Source organism: Myxine glutinosa, chromosome 1 (assembly GCF_964187855.1).
Source record: "Myxine glutinosa chromosome 1, kmMyxGlut1.1, whole genome shotgun sequence".
Classification (NCBI taxonomy): domain Eukaryota; kingdom Metazoa; phylum Chordata; class Myxini; order Myxiniformes; family Myxinidae; genus Myxine; species Myxine glutinosa.
The window spans coordinates 191034790-191047514 of record NC_136261.1 but is presented as its reverse complement, the minus strand read 5'-3'; positions in this window follow the sequence as shown (position 1 = coordinate 191047514).

Below are 12725 nucleotides of genomic sequence, written 5' to 3'. Positions count from 1 at the left end.
GGGGGCACCGAGTGTTGAATCGGGGGAGTGAGACCCCAAATTGAGAAGCACCACAGTTTGGTCAATGGGAATTGGTTTTTAGAACCCATAGTGTAAGTTGGCCAATGGATTGGCAGGGAAAGACCCCGGGTAATGTAAAGTTGTTAAAGTCATTTAGGAAATAGTTAGGATTGATGAACCTGTCGCACCATACGCAGCCACTTACCTGAGGTGATGATGATGACTCCACACCTGTGTTCCTTTGTTCTGTGTTGCAGGAAAAGAGAATTGCTGTTTGGATTTGTGAGACGCATCACAACGTGGATGAGACATTGGGGTGATTCCATCTCTCCCTCCTTAGGAGGGACTGATGATGAATTGGTGATGGCAAATTTTGATGTTGAGTTGGAGATGGCAAATTTTGATGAGAGTTGGAAATGGCAAATTTGATTGGTTAGGAGGGAGAGAAGACGAATTTGGTTTATGGGAGGAACGGGGAAGACAGTAGGGACGTTTGTTGATGTGTAAAGTAGATGTTTATGGGTAGTGTTGTGTTTTGTGGATACAGTAAGGGGTAAGGGAGGGGCAATGTAGGTTACCTGGTGGGGGGGGGGGGGCGTACGGTAGGAACGTACCTGTCTCACCTGGTTCCCATGTGCCCCCAGTGTGCATTACCTTATGTTGCATGCACTTTTGCGCCCTTACCACCTTACTCACTTGTCTTCTTTTGTCTCCCACTTCCGAGGATCTGGCTTTGGGGCAGAGAGAGAGGAGAGAGAGGTGCTGGCTCCGCAGTTGTGGGCCTGTACTTCCGCTGCTTGCTGCCTGGATCGATACACCATATGGACCGCAATTTTTGTGGCCGCCCACAATGGACCGCAGTTCTTTTGCGGTCAAGCACCACCCGTGGATGGACCTCTGGGTCAACGTGGCACCTATGCCATACAGGTGAACCACTTTTAGTTGGCCCCCCTGACGGCCACAATTTAGAAATGGACGCGGTTGGCGCCTTTCTTTATTTCTAAAGAAGCCAGAAGGCCAAGTGCACTCCATGAAGGCAAGACCAGCGGCAGAACATCGGCCGGCTGCGACACCACCGGTGACCATGGACACTTGATTGTGCATTTATTATTGAACACTTTATTGGTGCACCGGATGGTGCTGACTGTGCATAATGGGGTGGTGCTTTTGGTGCTTGGACGGGGTGCTCTGCACATTATTAAAGGCCGTAGGGCCACAGGGCACTCGTGGGTTGGTGTATCGATGCTGGCATGCGTGCTCTCTCTATGCATAACATCTGCATGTGTTCCTCAAAGAACAGGTCCTGGATCGTAGTGTAAATATCAGTGTAGTCTTGTGTAAATGATGCTCCCTACCGGCTGTATGTTTAGTTTGAGGATGCTTTCCGCGATTCGGTTATCCTGTGGGTGTGTTTCTGTTAGGAGAAGGGTGCAACGTCGCAGGGGGACAAATTTACTCATTTGTGAACATCTGTAAAACTGTCGCACTCAGGGTTGAGTTAATAGTAGAGGGAACTACATCTGAGTGCCACACTAAAGTAGGTAAAAATTTATCTGGTCGGGACGCCCCGAGGTAGAGAAGGGTGCAATGTTGCGGATATGGGATTTGCATCCATCCATATCCGCTTGTAAATATTCCCCTATTTCCTCAATACTTCCCAACTATCCCCAATCCCCCATTCCCTAGTCCCATTTTCTGTAAACAACACTCTGTAGACCCGACCTCCCCCTATTTCCCCCCATTAAATGTCGCATCCAGGTCCACCGCATCTCACGTAGACAACTATAGGACATCTTGCTAGTTATTCTTAGTCTATGTCAGTTAAGGATTCGTTTCCATTAATTCTGACCCTTCGTTGCACCAGAATGTGATTGTATGGCACCGTTAGGAAGTTTAGGACCTCCCAATACCTCCCCGCAGCTCTTCCTCACGGTTCAGAAACAACAACAACAACAACAACAGCAACGGCGGCGGCGTGCACAGGGAGTGCGCGTCCTCACTCCGGCTTGGTTGGTAGGGGGTGTTGGGAGGGCACGAGGCCTTCCCCACGAGCCGCCATCAAACATGTGCTCGACGGGGTTACCAAATAGGGGCTCCCTGTCAGCTCCTCGTCAAGGGCGGAGCCCGGTAACCCCCGCACGCAATGGAAGCGGCGGACCGGTCCCATCTGGGGCGGAGCCAACCAGCCGAGGGCGTGTCACTCCCCGCTGAGCATGCGCAGGAAGAGGGAGGTGACGTCAGATGCGCGCTGAGCTTGGAGAAAGAAAGACGCCACCTCCGAGCGCTGTGAGGCCTCCCTGCATCTCTTGGACCGTGCTTGATCCTGTCCCCGAGCCAAGGTGCACCTTGTGCTATCGACTACCTGTCCCTTCCTGCCATCAATCCCTGTGTAAGTCAGCCTTGTCCCGTTTGTCTGTGGTCTGTCTGGGATAAAATAAGATTGTATTTAAGTGCCTATCTCTTCTGTGTCTTTACCTCACTACCTTGTAATCTACCCCTTTTCTCCCCCACTGTAATTATATCCTCCTCCGGAGGTCTTGAGAACTGTACCCCTTGCGTCGTTTCATCTATCCCAGTCGTTGTGTCCTTTCCATCATTGATTTAGCATAGCGCGATTTGGTCAACGTCTGGGTGGAATCGGGGTCTAGTCGGGGAATAACTGTTAGGTCGCGGTAATACACCACCGCTCGGTCGAAATAACATCTAACCGCGATCCGTAACAATATATATATATATATATATTGTTGCGAATATGGAATTTGGCCTCCATATCCGCTTGTAAATATTCCCCTATTTTCTCCAATACTCCCCAACTTTCCCCAATCCCCCATTCCCTAGTCCCATTGCATGTAAATAACAATCAGTAGAGCCGACCTTCCCCTTATTCCCCCATTAAATGTCGTGCCCAGGTCCACCGCACCACACGTAGACAACTTTCGGACATCTTCCTAGTTATTCTTAGTCTATGTCAGTTAAGGCCTCGTCTCCATTAATTATGACTCTTCGTTGCACCAGAATGTGATTATATGGCATCAGTAGTGAGTTTAGGACCTTTCCCATACCTCCTTCCATCTTTTTCCCCAACAATTACAACAACAACAGAGGAGATGGCGGCGGCGCGGGGGAGGATGCGTCCTCACACCGGCTCGATTAGCGCCATTGACCACGCGCTCCACGGGGTTACCACGGAGGGGCTGGCTGTCAGCTCCTCCTCAAGGGCGGAGCCTGGTAACCCCCCGCACCCAATCAGAAGGGCGGACCGATTCCATCTGGGGCGGCGCTAGCGAGCCGAGGGCGTGTCACTCCCCGCCGGATATACGCGGCCACGTAGCGGACGTGACGTCAGATGCGCCCCCAGCTGGAGAAAGAAGGACCTGCGAGCGCTGAAACAGATGCGCCTGAGTTTGGAGAGGCCTGAGAAAGACCCGCCTGAGAAAGAACGTCACCTCTGAGCGCTGCGACGAGACCTCCCCACATCTCTGGACCGAACCGTGTTGATCCTGCCCCGAGCCCAGGTGCACCTGGAGCCATCGCTACCTTGCCTTTCCTAGCCATCAATCCCCGTGTGAGTCAGCTTTGTCCCGTTTATCTGTCGTCTGTTGGGAATAATATAAGATTGTGTCTAAGTGCTTGTCTTTCTATGTTGTACCTCTCGTCCCTGTAATCTGACCTTCCGTAACGAATATAATCTCCTCCGGAGGTCTTGAGAACCGTATCCCTGGTGTCGTCATTTTATAACCCAGCCGGGTGTCTTCTTTTTCTTATTGAGCCAGCGTGGCGTGGCTTCGTCAACGTTCGAGTACAATCGGGTAATTTGTGCGGACACGACGGCCATTCCGCTCGGCCCACCTTAACATCAAAGTCGTGTCTGTAACAATTGGTTGTCAGGAGTTGGATTCGAACCTGGGACTAAATTTATTTAGCCCAAATTTTGGAACACCAATTGTACTATTAGAGTAACAATTGGTGTCGAGGAGTGAGATTCGGACCCGGGACTAAATTAGTTAGGCCCAAATTTTGGGAGGGAAAATCGATTCGGAGCGCGTACTGCGCTCGACGAAATCGATCCGGAGCGCGGTTACTGCGCTCGCCGAAATTATAACGAAAAAAAAAAAAATTTGGATTTGTTTTACGAAACTCGAATTTTGCAAGTCGCGCTATGGCGGATCAAGACGGCTGGGGTCCGGTAGGGGAGAGTGAAGCAGGGTCGGTCCAGGACCAAATTGAGGGACATGAGGAGAGCGAAACAGCAAGGGTAGCAGGCACGCAAAATGGCGCCTCACAAGAGCGCGCGGTAGCCGAGCCCGCTGTATCAACGGGCTTTAACATGCAGCCGATTGACATACAGGCCCTCATTGCGCAGCTACAGGCAGCTGTACAGATGAGTATGGGGAGCCAAATTGAGCGATTGGGTGAGCGATTGGGAAACCAAATTGAAGAAATAACGAACCGAATGAGGGCTCGGAGTGAGCGATTGGAGGGCCAACTGGGGGTAATGAGGGACGAAGCGAGGGGTACCGGAGAGGGGTTAGACAACGGGATAAAGGAGGTGAAAAATGGTTTAATGGGGGTAGAAAATAGAATGGCTGCCTAGGAGAATCAGATAGAGGGAGTGAAAAATGGGGTAGAGGGAGAGGAGATTAGAAGAGGTGTGAGTGAGGAGGTCGGAGGAGTGCGCGAGGAGGTGAGGCACTGTGAGGAGCACATGGAGAAGGAGGTGAGAAAGGGGACTGTAAAGTTACAAGGGGGCATAGAGGACCTGACGCAGGAGGTGGAGCAGCTGACGGTGGGACAGACGGAGTTAGTGGAGCAGGTTCAAAGGAACACTGCAGTATTAGGAGGGTTGAAAGCGACACAGAAAGAAGTGGAAGAGGGGGTGAGCGAAATTAAGAAGCGACGGAGAGGGGATAACAAAGAGATAAAAGAGGAGATAAAAGAATTGGTCCAAAGTCTGTGTTTGGATCGTGATGTGCTCATTAACCGGATGAGGGATTCGCAGGTGATGGAGGAGAAGCGAAGAGGAAGAGGACCCGGTGTAAGTGGTGACCAATATGGTCGTGCGTATGATGCGCCAGGGGATTTAATAAGCTTGGGGGTCGAGATGGACCCGGGTGTTCGTGAGAGGCCATTGGTGAAGTGTGCGACAGGTCTGGTGTGCGAAAAAGGAGGTGTGCGAGAAAGTCCGACTCTGGGGTGTGTGAGGAAAAAGTGCGTGCCAAGGAGTGAGGGTGCTGGCGAGAGTGAGTCGGTCGTAGCGCGTGTGCGAGGGGGCACATGGAAGCGCGGTGTGGTGAGTGTTACAGAGGGTGTAACGGGAGAGTGTGCGCGAGAAAGGTGTGTGACGGACAGGTGCATGGGGAAAGAGTGCGCTGTCAAAGGCAAGGAAGAATGCACACCTGTGGTGAGTGTTACAGAGGGTGTAACGGGAGAGTGTGCGCGAGAAAGGTGTGTAACGGACAGGTGCATGGGGAAAGAGTGCGCTGTCAAGAGTAAGGGTGAGTGCGCTGTCAGGAATGGAGGTGAAAGTAGTGGGAGTGACATGGAGCGTGAGTTAGTTGTGACAGGTGAGCGAGGATGTACACCTGGGATGGAAGGATGCACACCTGGAATGGTAGAGCGTGAGTGGGAATGCACGCTGGAGTTGGTGGTGAGGCACGTGATTGGGTGTGCGAATGAGGGCACACCTGTGATTGTCACAGAGGAGGCGACCAAGGAGGGGGCGCGAAGAGGTGTATTGGTGAGGTGTGCTACCAACGAATGTGTGCCAAAGTGTTCGGTGGTCAGGTGTGTGACCAAGGCTGTGAGTGGAATGGGTGTACCTGGGTGTGTAAGGAAAGGTACGAGGAGCATGGGCACGGCTGGGTGTGTGAGCAAGGAACGGGCTGCGGGGTGTAAGCATGCAGGTGAAGCATCGACGTTAGACGGGGTAGAGTTTAGAACGACTTATAGCCGAATCGGGCCCTCGGTGCGTGCTGGGCCTCGCTTTGAACGGCCGCGTCCGTGCTCCACCAGGCGGAGCGGGCGGCAGGATAGGAAGGGTCGTCATGGCGACCACTTTTTGGTGAGGCATTCCGGCAGGCCGAGATCGAGCCATGGGATGGCTCCGTGCCGAGATGGTGCGTGGGATCTCGGCCCGGGTAAACCTCCTTCCCTGCACCGAGTGCCGGACGCATCCAGCCGCTGGCACAAAACAACCAGCATCCATTGCTTGGCTTTACGAAGCCGGGCTTTGGACAGGAATTGGCGCACCGAGAGGCAGTAGTGAGTAGACTGGGTGATGAGGTTAGTGTTTTGGACCCAAAATTAGGAAAAAAAAAACAAAATTTGATGATTGGCAAAGGATTGGCAGTAGTGATTGGCAGATGATGGGCAGTGATTGGCAAATTTTGGATTTGTTGAAATTTGATGTGCAAAATTGGTAGTGAGCGATGGGCCCGGTGGGTAAGGTTGGCATCCCTGCCACCCTTCCCATGGGGGGCAAAGGAGCAATAGCTTATGGGGTGTATGGCAGTGAAAACTAGCCCGGGTGGGTTAGGATATTGTGTGTAGGGCCCTAGAAGATGACATTAGGTGACGTTAAGATTAGTTAGTGACTGATACCTGTAGTGGGGACGCAGGTAGATTAGTATGGATGATAATGACGAGGGAGCGCAATAGTTTAAAGGGACGACTGGGAAGCGCAAGTTTCAGAAGGGAGTAGTTAGCTGAGATGATGCTGTGTGTGTGAGAATTGAACAGGTGTGATTGCACAGGTGTGCAACTGGACAGGTGTGTGGAGCAGTGTATGAGTAGTGAGTGTTGTGGATCAGCGCGAATGCGCTTGGGGAGAGAAGGGTGCAGGTGGCACCAGGTGTGAGAGCACAGGTGTGCAAGTACAGGTGTGTGGAGAGAGTTGGAGTAAGTGGTACGGAGTGGTGCGCATGGTGCGAAGGTGTGGATGGGGGAAGAGTGGACCCCTTTCACGAGTACCCGGGGCGGGTAGTGTAAGTGCTAGGTAGAGGGTACAGGTAAATTGTAGTTGGATATTGGCACTTGTGGTGCGGTTGCAGAATGGTGTTGTGAATGGGTGCATTAGTGTTGTGGAAATGGCTGGGCGTGTAGCCTGTTAGTGTGTGTAGTTGGTTGGGCACTCCACCACTGTGAGGATGTCGGCCAGGTGAGGCCGCAGGTGGGCTCTGGGAGCCGGTAGAGTTGTGGATGGGGCCCGAGGATCCGGAGGATGGACCCGGGTAGCCCAGTGCCAGAGAGGGCACCGAGTGGGGAGAGTGCCAGAGGGCCTTCCCCAGGTAGTTAGGTTAGGGTAAGGAGCAGGTAAGCTCGGAGGCAACCGCAGTGGTGGAGGTGTGCAGGTGGGTAGACCCACTGGGAGAGGTACACGCCACAGCCCAGAAATTGTGCGAGGGCACCGGGAGATGAATCGGGGGAGTGAGACCCCAAATTGAAAAGCACCACAGTTTGGCCAATGGGAATTGGTTTTTAGAACCCATAGTGTAAGAGGGCCAATGGTTTGGCCGGAGAAAGACCCCGGGTAGTGTAAAGTTGTTAAAGTCATTTAGGAAATAGTTAGGATTGAAGAACCTGTCGCACCATACGCAGCCACTTACCTGTGGTGATGATGATGACTCCACACCTGTGTTTTCTTTGTTTTGTGTTGCAGGAAGTAAGAATTGTTGTGAGGATTTGTGAGACGCATCACGACGTGGATGAGACATTGGGGTGATTCCATCTCTCCCTCCCTAGGAGGGACTGATGATGAATTGGTAATGGCAAATTATGATGTTGAGTTGGAGATGGCAAATTTTGATGAGAGTTGAAAATGGCAAATTTGATTGGTTAGGAGGGAGAGAAGACGAATTTGGTATATGGGAGGAACGGGGAAGACAGTAGGGATGTTTGTTGATTTGTAAAGTAGATGTTTATGGGTAGTGTTGTGTTTTGTGGATACAGTAAGGGGTAAGGGAGGGGCCATGTAGGTTACCTGGTGGGGGGGGGGGGGGCGTACGATAGGAACGTACCTGTCTCACCTGGTTCCCATGTGCCCCCAGTGTGCATCACCTTACATTGCGTGCACTTTTGCGCCCTTACCACTTTACTCACTTGTCTGCTTCTTTTGTCTCCCACCTCCGAGGATCTGGCTTTGGGGTAGAGAGAGAGGAGAGAGAGGTGCTGGCTGCGCAGTTGTGGGCCTGCACTTTCGCTGTTTGCTGCCGGGATCGATACACCATATGGACCGCAATGTTTGTGGCCACCCACAATGGACCGCAGTTCGTTTGCGGCCAAGCACCACCCGGGGATGGACCTATGGGTCAACGTGGCACCTATGCCATACAGGTGAACCACTTTTAGTTAACACCAAGTGCACCACAAGAAGAGCAAGAGACACCTGCAGGGTTAGGGGTTGTCGAATTTATTTTTATTCCAATGAACAATGGTGACTGCACCGATTGGTGGTGGGGTGGTGCTTTTGATGCTGGGAAAGGGTGCTCTGCACGTTATTAAAGGCCGTCGGCCACAGAGCACTCGTGGGTTGGTGTATCGATGCTGGCAAGCGCGCTCTCTCTATGCATAACATCTGCATGTGTTCCTCCAAAAACAGGTCCTGGATCGTAGTGTAGATATCAGCGTAATCTTGTAAATAATGCTCCCTACCGGCTGTATGTTTAGTTTGAGAATTCTTTCCGGATTCGGTTATCCTGTGGGTGTGTTTCTGTGAGGAGAAGGGTGCAACGTCGCAGGGGGACATATTTACTCATTCGTGAATATCTGTAAAACTGTCGCACTCAGGGTAGAGTTAATAGTAGAGGGAACTACATTGCGTGCCACACTAAAGTAGGTAAAAATTTATCGGGTCGGGCCGCCCCGAGGGTAGAGAAGGGTGCAATGTTGCGAATATGGAATTTGGCCTCCATATCCGCTTGTAAATATTCCCCTATTTTCTCCAATACTCCCCAACTTTCCCCAATCCCCCATTCCCTAGTCCCATTGCATGTAAATAACAATCAGTAGAGCCGACCTTCCCCTTATTCCCCCATTAAATGTCGTGCCCAGGTCCACCGCACCACACGTAGACAACTTTCGGACATCTTCCTAGTTATTCTTAGTCTATGTCAGTTAAGGCCTCGTCTCCATTAATTATGACTCTTCGTTGCACCAGAATGTGATTATATGGCATCAGTAGTGAGTTTAGGACCTTTCCCATACCTCCTTCCATCTTTTTCCCCAACAATTACAACAACAACAGAGGAGATGGCGGCGGCGCGGGGGAGGATGCGTCCTCACCCCGGCTCGATTAGCGCCATTGACCACGCGCTCCACGGGGTTACCACGGAGGGGCTGGCTGTCAGCTCCTCCTCAAGGGCGGAGCCTGGTAACCCCCCGCACCCAATCAGAAGGGCGGACCGATTCCATCTGGGGCGGCGCTAGCGAGCCGAGGGCGTGTCACTCCCCGCCGGATATACGCGGCCACGTAGCGGACGTGACGTCAGATGCGCCCCCAGCTGGAGAAAGAAGGACCTGCGAGCGCTGAAACAGATGCGCCTGAGTTTGGAGAGGCCTGAGAAAGACCCGCCTGAGAAAGAACGTCACCTCTGAGCGCTGCGACGAGACCTCCCCGCATCTCTGGACCGAACCGTGTTGATCCTGCCCCGAGCCCAGGTGCACCTGGAGCCATCGCTACCTTGCCTTTCCTAGCCATCAATCCCCGTGTGAGTCAGCTTTGTCCCGTTTATCTGTCGTCTGTTGGGAATAATATAAGATTGTGTCTAAGTGCTTGTCTTTCTATGTTGTACCTCTCGTCCCTGTAATCTGACCTTCCGTAACGAATATAATCTCCTCCGGAGGTCTTGAGAACCGTATCCCTGGTGTCGTCATTTTATAACCCAGCCGGGTGTCTTCTTTTTCTTATTGAGCCAGCGTGGCGCGGCTTCGTCAACGTTCGAGTACAATCGGGTAATTTGTGCGGACACGACGGCCATTCCGCTCGGCCCACCTTAACATCAAAGTCGTGTCTGTAACAATATATATATATATATTGTTACAGACACGACTTTGATGTTAAGGTGGGCCGAGCGGAATGGCGGTCGTGTCCGCACAAATTACCCGATTGTACTCGAACGTCGACGAAGCCGCGCTACGCTGGCTCAATAGGAAAGAGAAGACACCCGGCTGGGTTATAATGACACAATATGACACCAGGGGTTCAGTTCTCAAGACCTCCGGAGGAGGTTATATTAAGGCGGAAGGTTAGATTACAGGGACAAGAGGGAAACATAGGAAGGTGGGCACTTAGACACAACCTTATATTATTCCCGACAGACCACAGAGAAACAGGACAAAAACTGACTCACACGGGGATTGATGGCTAGGAAAGCGGGTATTCGATGGCCAGCACAAGGTGCACCTTGTGCTCAGGGACAGGATGGCGCGGCCCAAAAGATGCAGGAGGTCTCTCAGCGCTCGAGGTGGCGTCTTGTCGTCTCAAGCTGGGGGCGCATCTGACGTCACGTCCGGCAAGCGGCTGCGTATATCCGGCGGGGAGTGACACGCCCTCGGCTCGTTAGCTCCGCCTCGTTGAATCGGCACGTTGCTTCTCATTGGGTGCGTGCGGGGGGGGTTACTGGCTCCGCCCCTGACGAGGAGCTGACAGCCAGCCCCTTCGGGGTAACCCCGTGGAGCGCATAGTCTGGAGCTAATCGAGCCGGTGTGAGGACGCATCCTCCCCCGCTCCGCCGCCATCCCCTCTGTTGTTGTTGTAATTGTTGTTGTAGTTGTTGTTATTGTTGTTGTTTGGGGAAGAAGATGGGAGGAGGTATGGGAAAGGTCCTAAACTCACTACTGATGCCATATAATCACATTCTGGTGCAACGAAGAGTCATAATTAATGGAAACGAGGCCTTAACTGACATAGATTAAGAATAACTAGGAAGATGTCCGAAAGTTGTCTACGTGTGGTGCGGTGGACCTGGGCACGACATTTAATGGGGGAATAAGGGAAAGGTCGGCTCTACTGATTGTTATTTACATGCAATGGGACTAGGGAATGGGGGATCGGGGAAAGTTGGGGAGTATTGGAGAAAATAGGGGAATATTTACAAGCGGATATGGAGGCCAAATTCCATATTCGCAACATTGCACCCTTCTCTACCCTCGGGGCGTCCCGACCCGATAAATTTTTACCTACTTTAGTGTGGCACGCAATGTAGTTCCCTCTACTATTAACTCTACCCTGAGTGCGACAGTTTTACAGATATTCACAAATGAGTAAATATGTCCCCCTGCGACGTTGCACCCTTCTCCTCACAGAAACACACCCACAGGATAACCGAATCCGGAAAGAATTCTCAAACTAAACATACAGCCGGTAGGGAGCATTATTTACAAGACTACGCTGCTATTTACACTACGATCCAGGACCTGTTTTTGGAGGAACACATGCAGATGTTATGCATAGAGAGAGCGCGCTTGCCAACATCGATACACCAACCCACGAGTGCTCTGTGGCCGACGGCCTTTAATAACGTGCAGAGCACCCTTTCCGAGCATCAACAGCACCACCCCACCACCAATCGGTGCAGTCACCATTGTTCAATGATTAAAAATAAATGCGACAACCCCTAACCCTGCAGGTGTCTCTTGCTCTTCTTGTGGTGCACTTGGTGTCAACTAAAAGTGGTTCACCTGTATGGCATAGGTGCCACGTTGACCCATAGGTCCATCCACGGGTGGTGCTTGGCCGCAAAAGAACTACGGTCCATTGTGGGTGGCCACCAACATTGCGGTCCATATGGTGTATCGATCCAGGCAGCAAGCAGCGAAAGTGCAGGCCCACAACTGCGTAGCCAGCACCTCTCTCTCCTCTCTCTCTACCCCAAAGCCAGATCCTCGGAGGTGGGAGACAAAAGAAGAAACAAGTGAGTAAGGTGGTAAGGGCGCAAAAGTGCACGCAATATAAGGTAATGCACACTGGGGGCACATGGGAACCAGGTGAGACAGGTACGTTCCTATCGTACGCCCCCCCCCCCACCAGGTAACCTACATGGCCCCTCCCTTACCCCTTACTGTATCCACAAAACACAACACTACCCATAAACATCTACTTTACAAATCAACAAACATCCCTACTGTCTTCCCCGTTCCTCCCATAAACCAAATTCGTCTTCTCTCCCTCCTAACCAATCAAATTTGCCATTTTCAACTCTCGTCAAAATTTGCCATCTCCAACTCAACATCATAATTTGCCATTACCAATTCATCATCAGTCCCTCCTAGGGAGGGAGAGATGGAATCACCCCAATGTCTCATCCACGTCGTGATGCGTCTCACAAATCCACACAGCGATTCATCTCCTGCAACAAAACAAAGAAAACACAGGTGTGGAGTCATCATCATCACCACAGGTAAGTGGCTGCGTATGGTGCGACAGGTTCTTCAATCCTAACTATTTCCTAAATGACTTTAACAACTTTACACTACCCGGGGTCTTTCTCCGGCCAAACCATTGGCCCTCTTACACTATGGGTTCTAAAAACCAATTCCCATTGGCCAACTGTGGTGCTCTTCAATTTGGGGTCTCACTCCCCCGATTCATCTCCCGGTGCCCTCGCACAATTTCTGGGCTGTGGCGTGTACCTCTCCCAGTGGGTCTACCCACCTGCACACCTCCACCACTGCAGTTGCCTCCGAGCTTACCTGCTCCTTACCCTAACCTAACTACCTGGGGAAGGCCC